Genomic DNA, 16,453 nt, shown 5'->3' with positions numbered 1-16,453 from the left:
AATATATACTTCAAAAGCCATATAGAAAAAGATTACAAATTTGACATGTTGTAGACTGACAGAGAATATATGTAACATATATGTTAGATGCTGGGTAAATATATACCATAAATCTATAAATAACATATAAATTGTTCCTACAGATCACTAGACAAACTCAATGCAAACATGGACAGTGGTTATGCAAACAAAATTCATAGAAGGAGATATGCAAATGGCCATATGACATACACTTAAGAAGAAAACATTACTATGAGATACCTTTCTTCACCCTGAGCATTGGTAAAGCTTTTTAAAAGATTGGTATTACACAGTGTTGGTAATGGTATGGGGAACTAGGCACTCTGATATATTATTGGAAACATTTTGCAGGCCAATTTGTCATTTAAAAATTTAAATATAATACTTTGCAAGCAATTGGACTTTTTAGACTCTACTTATACATCTACATATTTATACATTTGTGCAAACTCATTCACATAGACTTTTTATTTACAATCACAAAGTGATTGGAGAAGGGTTAAATTATGACATATCTGTAAATTAGGATGTGATAGAGATGTGTATCTAGACATGGAAATGTCCAAGACATTGCAAAAGTGAACAGAAATTATATGCTATGTCTATTACTTGTCTATCTATCTATCAATCTATCTGTCTATTTATCTAGTGTGTGTGTATGCACATAAATACTTAGTTGAAAGGGGCATCTGGAAGCATACACAGCAAACCTAACAGTTGTTAATCTTGGGAGGGGGGGTAATTTCTCTTTTTATTCCCTAAACTTCTAAACTGCTTTAACTTTACAGGGCTAAACTTTTAATAATATTTTAAAAACCAAAGAAGTTCTATGTTATCCCTGCCTATATCCCTGCCTATATGCTATTAAGGTCAAAGGGAATTACTGAATGTAAATTTATTTTTTGAACACTGCAGTTACCAAATAGTAGATATAAAGTGTATGCATGTCATGGTATGACTTCATCTTTACTATCTGGACTTATGTAGAATGTGCATCATGTAATTTTGGATGAATCTGAATAGCCCCCACTTGACAAGCACTTAATTTATACTGCATAGTTCACTACTAATTGGATCCGTTGGTTTTGAATAATGCTAAAATTTCTCTTCTGGTAATCCCAGAGAATTAAAATGGGAAAGTTGCCACATATAGGAGTTTTCAGTCAATCTCTCTGTCTTTTTCATTCTCTTTCTGTCTCACTTTCTCTGTAACTCTGTGCGCTCTGTTTCCTCCATTCTGCCTCTTTCTTCATCTCTTCTCTCATTCTCTTAAATTCTAAAAATATTGATAGTCTTATATAAATACTGGAAGAAAATTGTAATTTGACTTCCTAATAGTAATGTTAAACTTTGAAATGTTTAAAATTGGTTAAATCAAGGCAACAAATTAAACCCTGACTGTCAATCTTATTATAGTCTCTCACTTATATAAAGACTCAAGAGCTTTTGCCCAGTTCATTTCTACTCCATCAGTTTCCCAAGAGCCTCTGCAGTGAAGATGCTAATATGCCCACTACCACTGTTTCCTCTTCAGTCCTCTAGGAAACCCTGGGCATTTCTTGGTCCAACAGCCTGAGAGGTCCTGGCCTTCTTTACTATTGTCTTCTCACTGATGAGGAGACCTATTAGTATTATAGTTTGAGAAATCAATTTAGTGGGTTGAGACCATCATTTTTAAACACAGGATTGAAAGTAACAGCGTGCACACAACATGTTGTAAGGGAAGTATTATTTATAAAACTTTATTTTCTCTCTCTCACTCTTTTTCTCTCTGTTGCTGATGATTCTCAAAAGCCATAACAACTACATTTTCCATAATAAACAGAAATAAAATATGTAAAGCTAGAATCTACTTGATCCTTTTTCTTACTACAACCTCATATGTATCTTTTATGAGCCCTGATACTCGTATATGTAAGTACCATCTTTTATGAAAGCTGCTTGACCTTTGGGCTTCCTTATTAATGTTTTGGAAGCCAATTCCATAATAAGAGTTAATGATATAGGCAATGCCTTAGGAGAAAGATCTGGCTTCTAGTTCCAACTTAACCTCTCTTTGCTCTTGGAGACTTTGGCAACGCGATGAACTTCTCTGGACCTTGTTCTTCATATATAGAATGGATAGAGTAATATCAAATGTTAATAAAAATTGAAGGAGTAACCCAGATAATGAATCAAAGTAAAAACTGAAGGAGTAACCCAGATAGTGAATCAAAGTCCTTTCTAGGTCTAACGATTGTGTGTCTAAGACCATGTCATTCTATTGCACATGAAAATATCATAAGCTCTTTCATATCCAGTGCTGTGTAGACATTTGGCCAGTTTTCTTTTTAAACTGTTAGATCACTTCACCCATGTCATCTGTCAGCTCTTACTGTAATATTTTACTTGGACATTTGTCATTTTTCTTTCTCTCCATTTTGAAGTTACTCTTATCTTTTGTGAGTTTTTTTAATATAATTTAACACTTGTGTGCAAAATGTTAAATTCTTTTTTTTTTCTTTTTTAATTAAATAATTTATTTTTTATTTATTTTTGGCTGCATTGGGTCTTCGTTGCTGCGCGTGGGCTTTTCTCTAGTTGCCGTGAGCTGGGTCTTCTCTTTGTTGTGGTGCACAGGCTTCTTACTGCAGTGGCTTCTCTTGCTACGGAGCATGGTAAATTCTTAAATAAATATATTTAGAAGGATTTAAAAGGACACAAATGCACACGTATATGCACATATAAAATCTATTTTTTAACGTAGTATGACACTTCCTTGGAAATAATGCGTTGTGATTTATTTCAGCTTTTACTTTCACACATGCATAATATAGGTTGCAAATTGTCTTACATTCCAAAGACATTTTTCAGTATTCACCTGTTTTGAGGTGAGCCTCTCAGGAGACTTACATTTTAGAAATCTAAAACAAAAGAAAACAAACTATATAAGAGCCCTCCTCTTTTATCCATTTTCTATCCAGAGAGGCATTTGTAAGTTTGAAAGGGTAGCAGAGTTACCCAGGGGAAGTTAGTTTTCACACAAATTTTCGTTTCCCAATGCAGGGACTCTTCAAAGTGAGAGCAAATTCAAGGTAACAGATGACCAATGACTATCCTTATGTACATTGATATTATACACAGGATTTCTTTCCTGTCAACATTTAGCATTTTCCACCCCTGTATTAGTTGTCGTGATTGGGTGGGAAGAACTATTTTTTTTCACTCTGTCACACTCATTTCTCTTACAAGATACATTACTTCATGCAGATTAAGATTCACATTGATGCTTGGAAATAAGAAATATGAAACAATAGAAAAGGCCAAATACACCCCCAAACACACACACACCCCTCCCCAATTGCTAGACTCACTTTCCTGCAAAGCTGAAACTTACACACAAGTGATTGTGGTACATCCTCCTCTCTGCCCTCCCACCCCTACTTCCCCTAATATATTCCTGTATTCATCTTTATCTTCATTAGGGGGTGTCCACAGTCAGTTAAATACCTTGGATTTTCAGTGGGTTTGTAAAAGCCTGCATTATCTGAAATACTGCAATTCTCAGAGTAATAAAACTAAACTATGTCTATAATAGGTTTTATCCTTTTGAGTGGAAGTTTACATCATACTACTACTTTGAAATATCTATTTATATATTTTTATGCTGTAGCACCATGGGAAATCTATATTTTTTCCTTCTCTCTAGGGTTTTCAATGGTTGGGTAGTCAAGACAGTGCCTGGTTAATTAGCATCTGGTTTGTCCACATCCCCAGAGGCTCATTCAATCCCAGCCCAGACACATATGTACAGCTTCAAACCAGGGAAGGTGACTTTGATGTGGGGCTGATATGATTCTCAAGGGGGCATATTTGAGGATTCAGCTACAGTGTATGCCCCAGGCACCCAGGCTGATGGCTGATTGACTCCTAATATCTGAATTATTCTCCTGAACCAGTACAACTCAATGGGAACCCCGATTTGCCAGAGTACCACAGGTAAAGAATTCACAATAGTCCCTGCCCTGATACAAACTCACATCCATAGAATTGAGGTAGAATCTCAGTAATCACTGACTAGCCAGGGATGATAAAGCCCAACTTCACTTAAAGTGGCTTATTGACTTGACATTTTTCTGAAGGAAACTCCTCTCATTGCTTTTGATTATAATTTCCACAGGGATCAGATGTTATATTTCAGCATTAATTTTGTGTACTGTGACATTAGGGAAAATTATTTAGTAATTTAATGTAACTATTTTCTCTAACAGAAAATTTAACTGAAAAAGACTAATGGGTAAATAGTCTCATTTCTCTCATAAAACCAGGTTGGAAACTGTTATATTACAGGGAGCACACACATATACCTCACAGAAGGAAATAGAGTTAAATAAACAGGAAGTAAGCACTAGTGATACATTGAGGATGCATTTTTTTTTAAGTTTTGGCTTTTCAGGTGTTAGTTGTGGTCCATTCTAAAAAAAACATGTTATGCTTTAATAATAATAATATTAGCCCTGGAAGTGAATATTAGCGAAGCTCTCAAGATATATGTGTAGATAGATAGATATAGATATATATATTAAGACCAAATGTTTAACTCTTGTGTCAACTAGCAGAACACCACCCTTCATTTATAAAATAGAATGTAGGAACTTAAAAATGCTTTGTATTACAATAGAATCCAGTGTGAATTTGTACACACACACACACAGATGTTACAATCCATATATATATACATATTTATGCACACACGTATATACCCACACACACATATATATGCAAATGTATGTATGTATGTTTGTATGTATGTATCTATCTAGCTAGCTAGCAGGAGGAGAAAAGCTTCATTCTGGCTATGGCAGTTACTAATGAAGATAGTGATTTACTATCAACATCAATAAAGAAATAAGTCTCTGAATAGACATCTCAGTATATATTTTCTACATACTAAATAGCATATCTTGTAAATAAAAGGGGAAACTAGATCACTATATGTTTATCCTCCAAGCACTGTATATCCCATACTTATTTTAGTATTTAAATAGCTATTTCCAAATATATTTATTATTTTTAAGCATATGGGATGAGATGATGGTTTCCTAGATACAGTAGAGTCTGGTTATTTGACTTTGTTGGAACTTCTTTTTTTCCTTGCATGTTAATAGTTCTTCACTCTATGCCATGCCCAAAGGAAGCACTAGTGAATAAATAAAATAGTGCCAACTGTGATTTTAAGATAAATGTTTGGTACCAAAATATAAGCTGTGAATGATACCACAATTCTGTTGTCATTGTTCAGAAAGTGGGGTTTTACTAACCCCTCCTGTTGTTCATTAGAATCAAGTACTGTTTATCATTTTTGTCATAATAAGACTTTCATCCATTTAATTTGTAGGTACTGAGAATAGAACATATTATCTTTCTCATCTCCTTCATTTAATGATTAAATTTCCCTAGAATATACAACCAATGTCAGATTCAGGACTGAAAATGTTAGTTAAATGTGAGTTTCTCAAATTGTGCAAGAGCTTAATCATTCTATGACCTAAGAAGGATATGCCCCCCCCATTACCAATACAATACACCACTTTTCCAAAGTTCGCTTTATTCCACTTCGTTATTACAAAAAAACTTACATACCTGTTTTCACTAACCAAAAGAAATTTGAAGAGGATTTTCACAGTTGTGAAAAAAGGCGAAAAGCTAAAAACAAACAGCATTCAGCATTTGTTTTGCAGTGAGTCTCAGTAGTGCAGGAGCAGTGAGAGTGGCGCCACCAAGCTCCTTCCCAGGGAACCACACTCAAGTGTCAGCCTCAATCCGTTATCGCTTTGAACTGTGTCTGTGAGTGTCTGTGCTTGATCTCCACTTAATTTGTCCATCAGTTAGCAAGATGTGTTCTAAGGTGATTGTTTTTTTGCTTTACACCATTACATCTTACTAAAGGTTTCATAGGAACTCTCCACTTTCAGACAGCTGGGAAAAGCTGTATTTGTATTACAGAAAAGCAGGCAGTTGCATTCGCCATATCAACTGTATAAGAATTCACAGCTGCAGAAAAATGAATTATGCATTTTCTTAAGACAATAATCATATCATGGCAACGGATTACATACTTAACTATAATCAGCTTTCACTAATCATGGAAGGTAAAATTAGCTCTATTAGTTCAAGTCACAACTTGCTTTAAGTAGTAATATAAATCCAATTATATTGAGTTACTTTAACTTTTTTTGGTGATTACTCCATTGTTTTCACTGCAAGCTATTTTGAATGAGTTGTGTAATTTGTTTATATATTTACATTATGTTCTATATGGTGGTGTTAATCGACTTTACATATTTGACATTTTCTGCTCACTAAATGAGTTCCCTACGTTGTTATGGGTATAATTAATGCTAAAATATATAATGCTGGGTGACCCCTATAATTGTGTTAACATTGCATATTAACATTAAAAAAAGAAGTACCTGTGATAATATGAGTTGATGTTCACAGAGCTTTCTGAGCCTTTTTCTAACGAAAATTTAAACTCAGTATTGTTCATCAGTGCCAGCAATCGTTTTTGTGTGTGTGTTATAACCAGGCCTATCGCTTCCCAAATGCTTGGAGGCAGAGCTGTTAACAGAGAGTTAGAAATGAAGGCATTGTTTTGAAACTTCAGCCTGCCTGAATCAAATACTCCTTTTATGCATGGATAGTTAAATGGGTAAAAAAGATAGTTGACAGCAATATGTGGAAATATCCTGACAAAGTGATTTGACCTTTTCATTAGGTGCTGGAAATAAAAAGAGAGAATAAAAAGAAGACTTTTATTTAACCTTTTGAACAAAAACCTGCTTACAAGTCATATACATCTTGGGTTTGTGCATGAGCTACTGATGGCATAAAGGCTCATTTGCTCCTTAAAGAACAAAATTTGAGCGCAAGGAAAGAGAACCATTCCCTGGTACAAGTAAGCTCTATTTAAAATGTGTAGCTCTCTACTTAAAGAGAGTAGGTCTGGCAAGGGTCTGTCATTGGGCCAGCCAAGAGAATAATATGCAGAGACATTTAAATTCGGTGGGACAAACACTACCCTTTGTTGGCTCCCACACTCAGACACATACACAGAGCTTCCACTAAAGTTAGAGCACTGTATCTAATTTGGAATTCAGAAGATGGCCAAAAATAGTTTATTGTCATATTCAGATTTTATTCATGGCTTTCTAGGTTGGTGTGTATAACATCACTTCTCTAAAGCCAGCCATTCATCAGCATTGGTCACTATTCCTTCACATGCCAAGGTTGGGGGTGGGTTTAATAAAGAGATTAAAAAAGAATGTGTTTAGCACAGATTTGACAAGACTTGAAAAAAGAAAAAGGTTAGGGATACATTTTGGAGTCAAATCTTCTCCTTTACTCTAAGCCTGCTCTTCATGTAAACTATATTTTAATATTTGGGGCATTTAAATTACAAAAATAATAGATGTGTATTACAAAAAATCATGTTATGAGTAAAAACAAAACTAAATTAAAGCTCTCTTTCTGTCTGTACTTCTACTTCCTTGAGGAAGTTAATAATATGGTTCTTTCAAATTTTTTGCTATTCATTTACAAATATACAATTGTGCTTGTGTGTGTTTGTGTGTGTGTGTGATGTGTATATTTTCCTGCAAGATGCTTTTTTTTTTAACTCAGTGAATATCAAGGGCAACCTTATATGTTGAAAGCTGTAAATACTCTCAGTTTATTTTAACAATTGCATGTTATCTATGTGATTAAATTTTTTCCTAATGTTGGGTTTTAGTCTGTCTCCAGTTTTTCTCTATTACACACAAAAAATTGCCCCAGTGAATATTAATCAGTGAATGCTTATGAGCACGTGAGCTTTACATTAAAAAAAAATTCCCAAATGTTTGAATAAATGTTGAATTCCCATGTTGATAGATTCTTTCTTGCAACCCTAAAAATAGTGTAGGATTACTGATGTATTTAAAATAATGAAAATGTTTATTGACCTTAGTGTATCTACGGCATTGTTGACCTTTTGAAAATCCAAATCTAGATATGAGTCAGTGGTATGAAAATAAAAATAGGAGAGAGTTTAAAATGATTTGTGATAAAATATATTGACACCTGAAATAACCTTACGTGAAGAAGTACTTCATCGTGCTGTTTATTTTAATATTATTATATTTCACAGAAACATTTCTATCCCTTGCCAAAATCATGGTCTATAATATTACCCTATTTTTTTAACTAGATTTTTTGTTTTGGAGGTAAAAATAAATACTGATAAGCTTATGCTGCTTATAAAACAAGAGAATAAGATGTATTGAATTTAATCATTGTAGAACCATTTGTGTTATTAGTCCATTTGGGAGAAAAACAAATGCAGCTATGCCCACCACTCCTTTTATTCATGTGTAGCATAGAATTTGACATACATTAAAGCAAACATCAAAGTAATGACTTTATTAGTCTTGCAAATTTAAATTATAAAGTTCAAATTATTTTCATAAATAGGAGAAATTTTTATATTTTCAGTGCTTATAGACTATATTTTATTATCCAGACTGAATATTGTAGCAGGAATTTTATTGTTAATAACCATATACAACTAAAAAAACTACCACACATTTTAGGAAATCCGTAAGTTTGGTTGTTTAAAAGTCTCCATTGGCTTCTATTATGTACATATTTCTATTACAATATATAACTGGAAAAACACAACTAGAGTATGTCCAAAGGAGAGTAGTTACATTACAGAGGGTCCTGAAACTATGTCATAGAAAGAACTGTAGAATGATCTGGAGGTATTGATCCGATGAAGAAGAAACAACCATAACTGTTATAAACTATTTCAAGAGCTCTCATGTGGAAAATAAGCTAAATTTATTCTGTGTAGATGCATAAAGCAGAAAAAAAGACCAATGAGTAGATGTTGAAAGAGGAGCAAATTTCACCTTTAGTCTAATCCGTATGGATATTTTCTGCTTATATAAATAATATGTATTTATTGTACAAAATGCAAGAAAGTACTAAAATAAAACAGTATTATTTTTGATCCCACCACTAAGAAATAGTTTGTTATATTTTCTTTCAAGATTTTATTTGTGTACAGTATTCAAATTAAGTGGTCATTATTAGACTTCTAACAGTTATTAGTTGCATAGGGAAGAAAAGGAAGATATTGTTTCTCAGCAAATTGAATATTTGTAACATTTATTTCCACTCAAAAATTCCTACTTAGCATCACTTTTTTTTAAAACTCACCCATTCAGTCAGTTTCCTTCTTAGTCAGTGTTCTGCTGATTTTTGTATACAAGTTAGAAAGGACTGTTTTCAAAAATATAATGCAAATAGGTGCAAAGTCAAATTATGGTTTTTGGAAAAGATTAAGGATTTTCTTAACTCGCGAGAATGATGTTGGAAAACAGTTTGAACAGCAAAGCTTCTGAAATTCTGGTTGAACTTAACCTGTTGATAGTCCAATAAGAGGACACCTGCAATATTTGTGGCATGGTAGATGCTTAAAAAGAAAAGTGAGGGGCAGGGAGAATAATTTGCTTGTAAGAGGAGTAAGAAAACTCTAGGGAAAGTTGATAGAGCCCTAGAGTATTTTGGCAAAACTGAAAACTTTGTTATGGAACTCACCATTTTTTCTGATACAGTTGAGCTCAAAACAGTTTATACTAAATCTGAACATATGCATACCTTATGACCCAGCATTACACCTTTAGCTACATACCCAGTAGAATTGTGTACACCAAGATGTGTTTACCAAAAATATGTGTACAGTATATTTTATACACATTATATTACTAATAGCCAACAAGCAGAAACAAATCAATGCTCCTCAAAATTAGAATGGATAAATTGTGATATATTCATGTAGTGAAACATCATGCAGCAATGAAAATGCATGAGCTATTATCACATACAATAATATTTGATGAACCTTACAAATATAATGTTGAAAAAAGAAGCAAAACACAAAAGTGTCTAGTATATGATTTAATTTTTACAGTGTTAAAAACCAGGCAAACCCGATCTACGGTGTTATAAGTCCAGCTAGTAGTTACTTAGAGAGGGTTAGAGACAGAGAGGGCCATGAGGAGGGCTACTGTGGTTTTCAAACTGTTTTATTTCTTGATCTGGCTGGTTTCTTGAGTGTGTTTGCTTTGTGTTAATTCACTGAGATCTACAGGTATGGTTTATTCACTTTTCTGTATGTATGTAGCATTAGAATAAGAGAGTTTATATTTAAAAAGCTTCATCACATCCCCTCCAGAAAAATCACAACATTTAGTCACTTATTGTTAGTTATAAGAAGGTGCTCACATATATACAATGGAATATTACTCAGACATAAAAAGAAACGAAATTGAACTATTTGTAGTGAGGTGGATGGACCTAGAGTGAAGTAAGTCAGAAAGAGAAAAACAAATACCATATGCTAACAGATATATATGGAATCTAAAAAAAAAAAAAAAAAAAAAAAGGTTCTAAAGAACCTAGGGGCAGGACAGGAGTAAAGATGCAGACGTAGAGAATGGACTTGAGGACATGGGGAGGGGGAAGGGTAAGCTGAGATGAAGTGAGAGAGTGGCATGGACATATATACACTACCAAATGTAAGATAGATAGCTAGTGGGAAGCAGCCGCATAGCACAAGGAGATCAGCTCCGTGCTTTGTGACTACCTACAGGGGTGGGATAGGGAAGGTGGGAGAGAGACGCAAGAGGGAAGGGATATAGGGATATATGTATATGTATAGCTGATTCACTTTGTTTCAAAGCAGAAACTAATACAACACTGTAAAGCAATTGTACTGCAATAAAGATGTTAAAAAAAAAAGGTGCTCAGAGTTATAACTAAATTTTAATGACCATATATTAAAATCAACTTATTTGTGTATTTGTTTACTTTTGAGAGAAGGTCCTTCCCCGTTCCTCCTCCCCATCTTATTGAAATTTGTGTTCACTAATCACCTCTGGTATCTCAGATAATTAAAATCTCCAATTTATTCTGCCAATATATCAAATATCATACTTTTTACATATAAGTTTCACCTGTCATTCTGCTATTGCCATTTTCCATGATATTAAATATTTCATTGACTGAAAGTACCAAAATGTATTTACCATTTCCTTATTTTGGGAAACAAATTATTTCCAGTTGAAGAAATACTTTTTAACAAAGATGTTAACAAATGAAACAGGTATCTCGGAAGAGTGTGGTCCCTTTATTGGAGATGTTCAAGCTGAGGCTAGTGGCCACTTATTGGAAAAGTACGGGGAATCAGACTGACACTCCAGTGCCTAACAAATATTAAGCTTTTCAAAAATGTCTGTGGAATGAATTAATGTTTTTGGAAGTCCTTCCAACTCTGATTGCCTAGGATATGTGAGCAAGCAAAATCAACAAAAATATTGTGAAATATTCACTAACTGAGGCTAATTGGAGTATGACGGTGCCTGATTGTAGTTATGACATCCACATCTATGATTCCTGATTCAACTCCAGTGCTTTGATATTTATTCTTCAACTTTGCCTTTGTTTTAGAGATAGAAGATCAGCACCGTTAATATTGCTGGGAGCCTTTGCTTTTGGCAAATGGTAGATAAGTTGTCTCAAAAATAGCTCTATCTCAGTGGCAGAAGAATGTTTAACAGAGCTTGTACACTTTATTTTTACTCTCCATCACCCTTGCATAGTACTAGTTACAAGGTAGATACTTTTAGTAACCTTCCTTGTATGACCCAAGTATTTTGTAAGAGTAAGCTATGGTTCCATCATTATTGTCATTCTTCACTTAGCCATGTGTGAATGAACTTAAGACTTTAAGAAGTAAGTGCTTTCTTATTTCAAGAGTGTTTTTTTTTTCTGTTTTACTGAACATGGAGGTCCAACACTCAACTGTACTTTCATTGTTTCTTCATATTTACAACATAACTAATACTATTATTTAATACAGAACTTTTTATTCTATACTTCTTTTCTTTATATTTTTGAGAAGAAGTAAAGCTCCAGAGATTATAGTCCAATGGGTCAGTGTCTCAATGAGAAGGAAAGGAGGGTTTTGATTACATATCCCTTTGCATGCAGTGCAGCGAGACATACACAATAAAGGGGAAGGTATCAAGAAGGAGAAAGAAAGCAGTCGAGGTTAAATATGTGTTTCCCTGTGCATATATGTTAACATGTGAGCTATGCATACTTGTATATGTATATGTGTATGTTTGAGTGTATACACATATAGACAGACAGGTAGGTAGACATGCATAAATAATGGGGAATCCCAGCTGACCGGAGTAAAGAGTGTACACATCCACATGTGGAGTTCCCAGACAGAACACATTACACATTTTCACATTTGTAACCACTGATTTATCTGGATATAGCTATACTTCTTGGGAAAAAATGTCTGCCATTCACACCTGTTGGTGTATTTGGTCAACTGTGTGATACAGAGTGGCTTAGAGAACATAAGGCAAATTTTAGGAAGGACTTTGTGGCCCCAGGAAAGAATTCATCCAAAGGAAGAAGTCTGGGTCAGAAACCTGGGTTCAGGGGGGGAGCTGGGCCACTGGAGGGAATTTTGAACTTGGAATCAGTATGGTGGTTTCACTGAATCTGCCCCAGTCCAGCAGTCCTTATGGTAGATGCATATCCCTAGATGTTAAGGTCTGTGTGGAACTGAAAGAGATGTTGCACAAAAGTATTATGTGTTTCTGTATGGAATCTTGAAAAAAAAAATGGTTGTGAAGAACCTAGGGCAGGACAGGAATAAAGATGCAGATATAGAGAATGGACTTGAGGACACGGGGAGGGGGAAGGGTAAGCTGGGACGAAGTGAGAGAGTGGCATGGACATATATACACAACCACATGTCAAATAGATAGCTAGTGGGAAACAGCCACATAGCACAGGAAGATCAGCTCGGTGCTTTGTGACCACCTAGAGGGGTGGGGTAGGGAGGATGGGAGGGAGACGCAAGAGGGAGGAGATATGGGGATATATGTATACGTATAGCTGATTCACTTTGTTATACAGCAGAAACTAACACAACATTGTAAAGCAATTATACTCCAAAAAAGATGTGAAAAAAAATAAAGTGTACAACAAAAAGTATTATGTGTATTAATACTTATGAATATAACAGATATGAAAATACCAGAGATTTACAAAATCAGAGGTTTTTAAAAATTTTTGAGCCAAAAAAAAGCCTTTGAATTAATAATTTGATGAATTGCAGTTCTTCTTGGGCAATGTAATTAACCTCCTAATTTAGGTGGGTCACTATAATTTTTAGATTAAAGCTTTGGATACTTTTTATAATAGCAGTATTTTATGTTTGCCTAATGCTTTACAATTTGCAAAGTGTTCTGCTTTCAGATACTTGGTAATATAAATAGGTTGAGTATTGCCTCCACTTTCCATTTTAGGTAACTGTGCCTTAGAAAGTTTAAATTAGTTACTCAAGTTCACAAAGCCAGTAGAGTTGGAAGTCAGACCCAAGTATTTGGACTTTTACTTTAAAATTCTTTCTTTATGTTACATTAAGTCCAACATAATACATTCTTGAAAACAGTTAAAAATATACACTTTACTAATTACTCTATTGAGAACCTGTGGATAACAGGAAACTTGCTTAATTTTCTAATTAAACAAAATTGTCTTCCACCTTATTATGCAGATGTTATTTTCAGCATTTATCCTAAAAAAGTGCCATTTGATAATTAACTAATTATACAAGTTTTATTTAACAATTCTGTTGATCTCATTACTGGGTTAAATATAATCATTTTTCTTTAACTGTATGAGGTAGAACAGAACAAATTAATTTTCATTGTGGATCTTGGTTCTTGCTGACAACAAATAGTCAAAATAAAAGGTTTCTTTAACCTAAAAATGGAGGAGGATGGCATCAGAATTTACTTTCTTCTTAACTGATTGCTAATTAGTTGTCCTTGAGTACACAGGTTATACATAATTCACGGCCTTCTGTTGTCTGAAGTTTTTGTCTATCTATTTCTTCTTCTAAATCTGAGTGTCTGTTTGCTTCATTCAAAGCCCAATATTTGGATAATAAAATGGAGTCAGGGATATGGAAGTGAGTATAGGAAAAAGATGAGAACTCTATTGTAAGAAACTTAATATTCTGTAATTCAAGTAGAGTCATGTAAAGAAAATAAAAACAAAATAACTCCTGCTTTTTCAAGTTCAAGTTGATATTTAAAATATTTTTTAAAATATTAAGTCTAACTCAATGACTCCTGTAAAACTTGAACTAGAAATACTTATAACTGTGATATCCTGAGTCCTTTTTCCCATTAAATATGAAATTTTAGCCAGGTCATTGATTTCATTGCACAATCAAAAATTCCTGGTCTATTAAAGCATGTAAACGAAATGAAAACAAACCAAAGAATTTTGGATTGGTGTTTGTCTCTACTTCTCTAAACTCAGAAGGAAAAATTCTGACAATGAGGATCTGCCAGCCAGCTCTGTGCTTTGGCAACAATCAGAATAAAAAATATTATAAATAAATGTTTTCATGTACTTATTTTCCAAGGGATGGATCTGAGCACAGAATCTATGTAGACCCAGAAGAGAGTGCGAGAAGAAAGGGCCAGGTTGGGGATGTAGCCAGCCGCCTAATTACACTAATAGGTTCACAGCACAGTTGGGTCACAAATTGTGTTTCTAAACTTAGGAGATGAATCTCCACCATAAATTATTGAAAAGCACTCTGTGGTGCTCCACTCTCCATTCCCCACAAATTAGATTACTGAGAGCTGTAAAGCATCTTTAGAAAGTATTTTCCTTTCTGTTTTAAAATTTTCCTTCATCATCAATTAGTGTCAACTTTGAAAACATCGGCTATAACCAGAAAACATGAAATCAAAAGATAAAATAAAGAAGCAAGGAAATTATTCCTAAAAGAAGCAGAAGCATATTGTTTAACCTGCTAGGGAGAGTTAACTTACTAATGAAATATTTGTGTGTTTCTATATCCCAAACTTCCTTAGGATAGAAATGTAATAACATATTACATAAATATAGTCCCCAGATTTCATCTCCATGTTGACATCTGTTGTGAAATAAGCATAGTTGAACTAGAGTAAGTTTTGTGAAGACAATTCATTCTATAACATAAATTAACCAACTTGCATTATCACTCTACATTTAGCTTTTGAGCTATATATATTCACTTTCATTAATAAGATTCATGAATCTGCAATGGAGTTGGTAGAAGATATTACAAAATAAGATTATGAATGACACTACACTAAATTTAAGGTTTGGCCACTCTGCTTAGCTTATGATTTTCTTCATGCCCTCTCTTTTTCTGTGTCTATAAAAATGGGAATAACAGCTACTTTACTTACTTTAAATGAGATGATCAGTAAGCTGCGAGATCAGTCAAAATTGTTTTTCAGATTCTAAATTGAATATAGAGCAATGTGCCATTTAAGGTCTCTTTGATTGCAAGTTTAAAAATGTCCAATGACATGCTGTGCTCATGGATTAGAATTAATATTGTTAAAATGACCATATAACCCAAGGCAATCTACAGATTCAGTGCAATCCCTATCAAAATACCAATGGCATTTTTTACAGGACTAGAACGAATAATTCTAAAATTTGTATGGAAACACAAAAGACCCTGAGTAGCCAAAACAATCTTGAGAAAGAAGAACAATCTGGAGGTATTAAGAACCCTGATTTCAAATTATGCTACAAAGCTAAGTCATCAAAACACTATAGTGCTGGCACAAATACAGACACATAGATCAATGGAACAGAAATAAAGCTTGTACAGTCAATCTATGATAAAGGAGGCAAGAATATGCAATGGGGAAAAGACAGTTTCTTCAATAAATGGTGTTGGGAAAACAAGACAGCTACTTGCAAAAGAATCAAACTAGACTACTTTCTCATACCATATGCAAAAATAAATTCAAAATAGATTAAAGACTTAAATGTAAGACCTGAAACCATCCATAAAACTTCTAGAAGAAAACATAAGCAGTATGCTTTTTGACATCAGTCTTAGTAATAGTTTTTTGGATCTGTCTCCTCAGGCAAGGGAAACAAAAGCAAAAATAAACAAGTGGGACTACATCAAACTAAGAAGCTTTCACACAGCAGAGGAAGCTATCAAGAAAATGAAAAGGCAGCCTACTAAATGGGAGAACATATTTGCAAATGTTATATCTGATAAGGGCTAATATCCAAAATATACAACTCAACAACAACAACAACAAAACAACAAAATTTAAAAATGGGCAGAGGACCTGAATAGGCATTTTTCCAGAAAAGACATATAGATGGCCAACAGACATATGAAAACGTCATTCATCATCAGGGAAAGGCAAATCAGAGCCACAATGAGACATCATCTCACACTTGTCAGAATGGCTATCATCAAAAAGACCACAAATAAGAAGTGTTGGTG

This window comes from Mesoplodon densirostris, chromosome 9 (genome assembly GCF_025265405.1).
Source record: "Mesoplodon densirostris isolate mMesDen1 chromosome 9, mMesDen1 primary haplotype, whole genome shotgun sequence".
In the NCBI taxonomy this organism is placed as follows: domain Eukaryota; kingdom Metazoa; phylum Chordata; class Mammalia; order Artiodactyla; family Ziphiidae; genus Mesoplodon; species Mesoplodon densirostris.
The sequence above is the reverse complement of the archived record's forward strand: the minus strand, read 5'-3'. Positions refer to the sequence as shown.